Genomic DNA, 8,827 nt, shown 5'->3' with positions numbered 1-8,827 from the left:
GTGGAACAACTACGGATGGATGAATTTGCCAAAAAGACAATTTCACTTTTTGTCATCGACAGAAAAACCAAGAAGCTGATTAGATCAACCAAAGACACCGTGACAAAGTTAATTGCGACTGTGGGAATGAGAGCGGAAAGGATAACCAAGACAAAGGGCTACAACACCTGGGCAGCCCTATTTAAATCTCCAGAAGATTGCATTAAGCTCTCGAAAAACGAAATCATCACTCCAGAATACATTCTGAGGATGGAATACCTGGGACGGAGACGGACAACCATTTCCATATTCGAAGTCCCAGGTGTAATACCAGGGGAATATTTGGCGGCGTATTTACTGCAATACGGAGACATCTCTGGAGTAAACGTCGACCAGTACAATGGTGTCTGGTCGTTTGATATTTTGCTGAATAAGGAGGCATACTATAAGATACCATACTACATCGAGGCACAGGAGGAGAAACTACTTATAGTAGTGGCAGGAAGGCGTCCGGCTTGCTGGATATGCGGAGAAGTGGGGCACTTAACGTATACGTGCCCCAAGAAGCAAACAACGTCGAGAAACCCAAAAAATCGGGTATTACCACATTTAGAGCCGGGCGCACAACCTGGATTTAAAATACCAGAACCGACAGATAAAACTAATCCTCCCAGTCTATCAACTGACGAGATCGAAGCAGTTTATAACACCGAAGCTGCATCACCAGAGAAAGGTGAATGGAAAACCGTACCAATCAGAAAAGCAGCATCACCAACCTATGCAAAATCCTTAACAAAGGAACAAAAAGTTGAAATACGTTCGAGCAAAGACCCCGGAGGGAATAAATATAAAGAACTGCTAAAATTAAAAGAATCTCTCGATGAAAAACGAAAAGAAAAAATACACGTTCCCTTCCCAGAGTCCCTGTTCCCGGAGAAACCTAACCCAAAAGAAAAACGTTCCCCCCCAAAAATTCCAGCCCCAATAGTTTCTACACCCCCGACTAGAGGGAAAAATATGACCTCTCTAGGCGCTCCTCCCAAAAAGAGAAGCTCGAGACCTTCCCCCTTCTGCACTCCTGCTAACACGCCTCAAAGCACTCCTCCCCCTTCTCCCATGAAAACAGATATGCCCCCTCCCACTCCGACAGATAAAAAAAGGCAAAGGAGCCCCTCTTCCGAGAGAGAATCCCTAAAAAAAAAATCTCCCCTTTTTTTTACAGGCAAAGCAGTTTGTCAAATCTCAACCGAAAGAGAAACTGTGATGAAAGCACACAAGAATAAGGATTATAAAAATTTGCTAGCCTTAAAAAATATAAAGAAAAAGGATACCACTAACCCCGAAAACTTCCCCAAAGCCCCAAGATTATTGACTGTAGTAAGGCCCAGAGCAGAGGCCAGTGGAGTGTGGACAATGATGGAGGAAGCAAATAGCACTTTTAATTTGTTTCCTCCAGCCGTTTTTTTCAATGATAACGACATACAAAAAATGAAAGAATCATGTATTGGACGAGTCCCTATCAAAATGCATCCATCATTGTATAGGGCCATTAAACTAACCTTTCCTCTTGACATCGGCGGTTTGTCCCCTGACGGGTCAATCACCACTGAGATGACCACTGGATCCATGGGGACAGCTGTCGGTGTCTTGACACCGTCTATGTTTGATCAGGATTCCCAACCCTAAGTAGCTCAGGATGGCTTCTTTAAGATTAGCTACTTTAAATGTCCGAGGGTTGAGGGACGCCTCTCGTAAACTTCGAGTTGCACGCGACCTTCAACGCCTTGGTGTGGATGTATGTTGTCTACAGGAGACTCACTTTATTCCAAGTGACTATCAGGATGTGCTCCTTAGAGACTTTCAGCTCTACTCAGCACATTATGATACCCACGCAAGGGGGGTTACCTGGCTAGTTAAGCGCACTCTTGATGCATCGTGTGACCCGATTTATGCAGATCCAGAGGGAAGATTGCTCGTTCTGGATGTTACCGTAAAGGATGTGGCATTTCGTTTTATTGGGGTTTATGCGCCCAATAACCGTACTGAGCTAGTTTCCTTTTTTCGGCGAATCGAGCCTTTCATGAATTCGTCTCGACGGTTAGTTTTAGTGGGAGACTGGAACGCGGTCCTGGATCCCGAGTTAGATCGTGGGGTTAATACCACAAGGGATACTAACCAGAACCGGGATGCTAAAGCGTTTCGAGACTTTGTCGACAAGTTTGATCTTGTCGATAAATTTCGGAACGAAAAACCCGGGGATTTAGCATGGACTTGGACAGGTAGACGCGGCTTCGATCCGGTGCAGCTTTCGAGTTACATCGATCGGTTCTTAGTTAGGAGAGTCGACCTAGGGCTTTTAGACTGTCCAAGTTTTCATAGTATAGTTTATTCGGACCATAGGCTTGTCCGGGTTCGAGTAAACTTAGATAGTGTTAAACCTAGGATGGCTAGTTACTGGAAGTTCAACACGTCGTTGTTCGATGTGAAGGACTTCCGGGAACAGCTTCTACTAACAATACAGAGGGAATTGACGGGGGCTATCATCGGGAATAAGTGGTGGGGCAACCTTAAAAAAGTCATTAGGTCCTTCGCTGCTGATTTTAGTCGCCGGCTCAACCGTAGTTCTAGAGCAGCGAAAGCGGCGCTAGAAGATAGATTAGAAAGGGCGGTGGAGGAGGGGGATAGTGCTAGCTATACTATAGTTAAGGCTGAACTGGACTCCTTGGATAACAGGGAGGACCAGGGATTATTAGTTAGGGCTAGATTAAAAAGAGCGCCAAACGAGGCAACAAACATGGCCGCGTCACTGCGTGCGGAGGAGTTTCGACGTTCTGCAGATCGACACATCGCCAGTGTCACATTGCCGGACGGACGAACCGTAACTTCAAACGACGGAATCTTGGAGGGTTTTCGGACTCATTTTCAGGAGCTTTTTACCAAGGAGCCCGGTCTGACTATTGAACAGTTTGACACCTATTTAGCCGACTTTTCTCGCCTGGAGGCGACCGAAGCAGCTAGGTGTGAAGGTAGCATAAAAGAGGAAGAAGTCATTGAGGCCTTGAAACAGGTCGGGCTAGACAGGACCCCTGGGATAGATGGTCTGCCCTACGAGGTGTATTTGAGGCTGTCGCCCATTTTTATTCCTTTGCTGACCGTACTTTTTAACTCCTGGTATAGGAACGGGTGCATACCTCAGTACTTTACCAGGGGGATCATTAAATTGTTACGCAAAGATAAAAATGGAGGGGATGGGATAGGTAATTTCCGGCCCTTAACGATGTTAAACACAGAGTTAAAGATTTTTGCCAAGATCTTAGCAAATCGTCTGCAGATTGTCTTACACCGTCTAATAAGTCCCGAACAGACTTGTTCTGTTAAGGGCCGGACGATTCAAGATAATTTGCACACGATACGCTTGATCGTAGAAAAAGTCGACACAGAAGCCGCGCTGATTAATTTAGATCAGTCCAAAGCATTCGACAGAGTAGACCATCATTACCTAGAGGCTGTTCTTCGCTCGGCTGGGTTTGGTCCCCAGTTTCGCTCTTGGATTTGCCTCTTGTATGCCAACCCCGGTGCTATGGTTGAAGTGAATGGGGTGAGGTCGAAACCCTTCATGTTAACAAGATCGATCCGTCAAGGTTGTCCGTTATCCCCAATGTTATATGTGCTGGCGCTTGAGCCATATTTGCGCCAGCTTCGGGTGAATCCGGTCCTTCGCGGGATTACTTTGCCAGGTGGCTCTACCCCGGTAAAGTATACCGCCTATGCTGACGACGTGACTGTGCTTGTAACGAGCAGTGCCGAGATTAGAGTCGTTGACATAGAAACAAGTCGGTATGCCAAGGTCACAGGGACCATAATTAACTACGTTAAGTCTATTGGCTTACGTATCGGTGCCTGGAGGGGTATGCCCCTTCAGGGACCCTTTGGTTGGGCTGATGGGCCATGCAAGCTACTCGGCGTCTGGTTTGGTCCCGGTCTCCAGCTGGAGAAAAATTGGTCGGAGGTATTGGAAGCGGTCAAGGTCGCATCTCATTTGTGGGCCTTGAGAAATCTGTCTTTGAAGGGTCGGGCGGAGGTATGCAATTCTCATATCTACCCCCTGATCCTTTACCGTCTATCAGTACTTCCACTCCCGGAGACCACACTAGTTGATCTGGTGCGTGCTCTTTTCGCGTTCTTATGGCGCGGAAAGCAAGCCATGGTTACCCGGGAGGTCTGTTACCTGCATCCGTCTGAAGGCGGTCTGGGTATGCCTAGTGTAGAAATACGTAGACACACTCTTAGGCTGATATACCTGGATCGAATGTGTACACCAAGTGAGGGAAACGGTGTCTTCTGGATAGAAGACACTAAGAAAGCCTTTCAGGCTTTGGAGAGTGTGCATTCGGCTGAGGGGGAGGCACACAGGTTGCCCCGAAACGAGTGCCCTTTCTATCGCGAGTGTCGGCAGGCCTTGAGATTTCTTCTACGGGTCAAAGAAAGCCTCTCTGACACCCAGCTGTTGTCTCGCAAAGCGCTATATCGGGCGTTAGTGAGGGGATCCGTTCGAGACGAAAAGATTGAGGAGTTCGGTTTTACGAAGGAGGAGCGCCGCTTAGTATGGCCTTGGGCGCCTGGGTCGAGCTGCTTCGATAATTACGAGGCATCACTCACCTGGCTGGTAATACGAAATGCTCTCTGGGTCGGCAAAAGACTTTACGCAGCGGGTTTTACGGAGACACCCAATTGTGTCCGATGCGGAGAATGGGAGGAAGACCTTGATCATGCTTTCTTCCACTGCGCCATCGTTCGACCGTTGTGTGAGTTAGTTGAAGGCTTCACGGTTCGCATGCTGAGCGAGCGGTTTTTTGTGCTGGAGTCGGTTTCCCCGTGCTGCAACTGGGCACCGACCATGAAGAAAGAAGAACGCTATGTTTTTCTGTGTTTACTAGCAGTTATGAGAGGCGTGATTTGGACGACGCGACAGAAGGAGGTTTACGGAGATGAGACCTTCACTGCTCCCCAGCTTGTCCTCATTTTCAAATATCGATTGAAAATGCGAATTAAGCTGGAGAAGGTGAAACTCGCTCCTGTGAATTTCAACGACAGGTGGGTGAAAGTTTCGCGACTGTGTAAAGTGAATGGAGCTAGTCTTGAATTTCTTTTTTGAGTGGCTTAGGTTTTTTTAAGGATTTTGGGTAACCTGATCAAACATAGACATGCATCGGACCTCCTAGAGTAGGCTAGTTAGGCATTTTTGTTCGATTTTTAACTTAGCTAGAGTATGCATGCTGTCATCGCCCCAATTTCCTTTTTTGGTTTTCCCTGTCCCAGCGTCCCTCGTTTTTTTTTTTTTTTTTTTTTTTTTTTTTTCCCCACTTTTGGTTCGATAACCCCCAATCCCGGCCCCTTAGGTGACGGATAAACTGTTTTGCCAGAGATGTAGGCCATTTTTGTTGTGTTTGAATAAAGTTAGCTTTCGTGGGACCTACATCTTTTCGACTGACAAAACTTTTTATCCGCCACAATTAGTAGTGAGGGGGTTCTTTTTACTAACCACTTTTTATCATTGTATATTTTTCATACGATTTTGTAAATAAGATTTTTATCCCCAACCCCCCACATCATGTATATATATTTGTAACTTTCGGGTTTAAAGTAGGATGTCCACAGAGTGATTTTGGTATTTTGGTGAAAGAGTCTAGTTAAGTTAACGTTATGTTAGTTAGGTCAACATTAACCCCCACCCCCCTTTTTCGGCCTTGTGCCACATTTTTATTTGTATTTTTGTCAAATAAAATAAATATTTACCCCCATCACTTCGTCTTTTGGTTGTATACGATATTCATTGCGCTGATACTGTTATTATTATTGTTATTATTATTGTTATATATTTGTTAAATTTGTTATTCCTCTTTCTTCTCTTCCCCCGTTGTTACCTTTTTAAGTCCCGGATCTTCGCGTTTTTTTTCTCTCATTTCCCGTCGGCCATGGCATCTGCCAGCTGTGAGCCGTCGGAACCTGTCAAGGAAAAGCAAGAAGAGGAGAATGCGGTCTGGAAGAAGCCGCCAGCAGTAAAAATAGACGTAGAATCGTTTCTTGAAGAAGCCAAGAAATGCATAGAGCATGTCACCACGAATGGCATCAAGGTGGAACAACTACGGATGGATGAATTTGCCAAAAAGACAATTTCACTTTTTGTCATCGACAGAAAAACCAAGAAGCTGATTAGATCAACCAAAGACACCGTGACAAAGTTAATTGCGACTGTGGGAATGAGAGCGGAAAGGATAACCAAGACAAAGGGCTACAACACCTGGGCAGCCCTATTTAAATCTCCAGAAGATTGCATTAAGCTCTCGAAAAACGAAATCATCACTCCAGAATACATTCTGAGGATGGAATACCTGGGACGGAGACGGACAACCATTTCCATATTCGAAGTCCCAGGTGTAATACCAGGGGAATATTTGGCGGCGTATTTACTGCAATACGGAGACATCTCTGGAGTAAACGTCGACCAGTACAATGGTGTCTGGTCGTTTGATATTTTGCTGAATAAGGAGGCATACTATAAGATACCATACTACATCGAGGCACAGGAGGAGAAACTACCTATAGTAGTGGCAGGAAGGCGTCCGGCTTGCTGGATATGCGGAGAAGTGGGGCACTTAACGTATACGTGCCCCAAGAAGCAAACAACGTCGAGAAACCCAAAAAATCGGGTATTACCACATTTAGAGCCGGGCGCACAACCTGGATTTAAAATACCAGAACCGACAGATAAAACTAATCCTCCCAGTCTATCAACTGACGAGATCGAAGCAGTTTATAACACCGAAGCTGCATCACCAGAGAAAGGTGAATGGAAAACCGTACCAATCAGAAAAGCAGCATCACCAACCTATGCAAAATCCTTAACAAAGGAACAAAAAGTTGAAATACGTTCGAGCAAAGACCCCGGAGGGAATAAATATAAAGAACTGCTAAAATTAAAAGAATCTCTCGATGAAAAACGAAAAGAAAAAATACACGTTCCCTTCCCAGAGTCCCTGTTCCCGGAGAAACCTAACCCAAAAGAAAAACGTTCCCCCCCAAAAATTCCAGCCCCAATAGTTTCTACACCCCCGACTAGAGGGAAAAATATTACCTCTCTAGGCGCTCCTCCCAAAAAGAGAAGCTCGAGACCTTCCCCCTTCTGCACTCCTGCTAACACGCCTCAAAGCACTCCTCCCCCTTCTCCCATGAAAACAGATATGCCCCCTCCCACTCCGACAGATAAAAAAAGGCAAAGGAGTCCCTCTTCCGAGAGAGAATCCCTAAAAAAAAAATCTCCCCTTTTTTTTACAGGCAAAGCAGTTTGTCAAATCTCAACCGAAAGAGAAACTGTGATGAAAGCACACAAGAATAAGGATTATAAAAATTTGCTAGCCTTAAAAAATATAAAGAAAAAGGATACCACTAACCCCGAAAACTTCCCCAAAGCCCCAAGATTATTGACTGTAGTAAGGCCCAGAGCAGAGGCCAGTGGAGTGTGGACAATGATGGAGGAAGTAAATAGCGCTTTTAATTTGTTTCCTCCAGCCGTTTTTTTCAATGATAACGACATACAAAAAATGAAAGAATCATGTATTGGACGGGTCCCTATCAAAATGCATCCATCATTGTATAGGGCCATTAAACTAACCTTTCCTCTTGACATCGGCGGTTTGTCCCCTGACGGGTCAATCACCACTGAGATGACCACTGGATCCATGGGGACAGCTGTCGGTGTCTTGACACCGTCTATGTTTGATCAGGATTCCCAACCCTAAGTAGCTCAGGATGGCTTCTTTAAGATTAGCTACTTTAAATATCCGAGGGTTGAGGGACGCCTCTCGTAAACTTCGAGTTGCACACGACCTTCAACGCCTTGGTGTGGATGTATGTTGTCTACAGGAGACTCACTTTATTCCAAGTGACTATCAGGATGTGCTCCTTAGAGACTTTCAGCTCTACTCAGCACATTATGATACCCACGCAAGGGGGGTTACCTGGCTAGTTAAGCGCACTCTTGATGCATCGTGTGACCCGATTTATGCAGATCCAGAGGGAAGATTGCTCGTTCTGGATGTTACCGTAAAGGATGTGGCATTTCGTTTTATTGGGGTTTATGCGCCCAATAACCATACCGAGCTAGTTTCCTTTTTTCAGCGAATCGAGCCTTTCATGAATTCGTCTCGACGGTTAGTTTTAGCGGGAGACTGGAACGCGGTCCTGGATCCCGAGTTAGATCGTGGGGTTAATACCACAAGGGATACTAACCAGAACCGGGATGCTAAAGCGTTTCGAGACTTTGTCGACAAGTTTGATCTTGTCGATAAATTTCGGAACGAAAAACCCGGGGATTTAGCATGGACTTGGACAGGTAGACGCGGCTTCGATCCGGTGCAGCTTTCGAGTTACATCGATCGGTTCTTAGTTAGGAGAGTCGACCTAGGGCTTTTAGACTGTCCAAGTTTTCATAGTATAGTTTATTCGGACCATAGGCTTGTCCGGGTTCGAGTAAACTTAGATAGTGTTAAACCTAGGATGGCTAGTTACTGGAAGTTCAACACGTCGTTGTTCGATGTGAAGGACTTCCGGGAACAGCTTCTACTAACAATACAGAGGGAATTGACGGGGGCTATCATCGGGAATAAGTGGTGGGGCAACCTTAAAAAAGTCATTAGGTCCTTCGCTGCTGATTTTAGTCGCCGGCTCAACCGTAGTTCTAGAGCAGCGAAAGCGGCGCTAGAAGATAGATTAGAAAGGGCGGTGGAGGAGGGGGATAGTGCTAGCTATACTATAGTTAAGGCTGAACTGGACTCCTTGGATAACAGGG

This window comes from Euprymna scolopes, chromosome 14 (assembly GCF_053919585.1).
Source record: "Euprymna scolopes isolate OS-2025 chromosome 14, ASM5391958v1, whole genome shotgun sequence".
In the NCBI taxonomy this organism is placed as follows: domain Eukaryota; kingdom Metazoa; phylum Mollusca; class Cephalopoda; order Sepiida; family Sepiolidae; genus Euprymna; species Euprymna scolopes.
The sequence above is the reverse complement of the archived record's forward strand: the minus strand, read 5'-3'. Positions refer to the sequence as shown.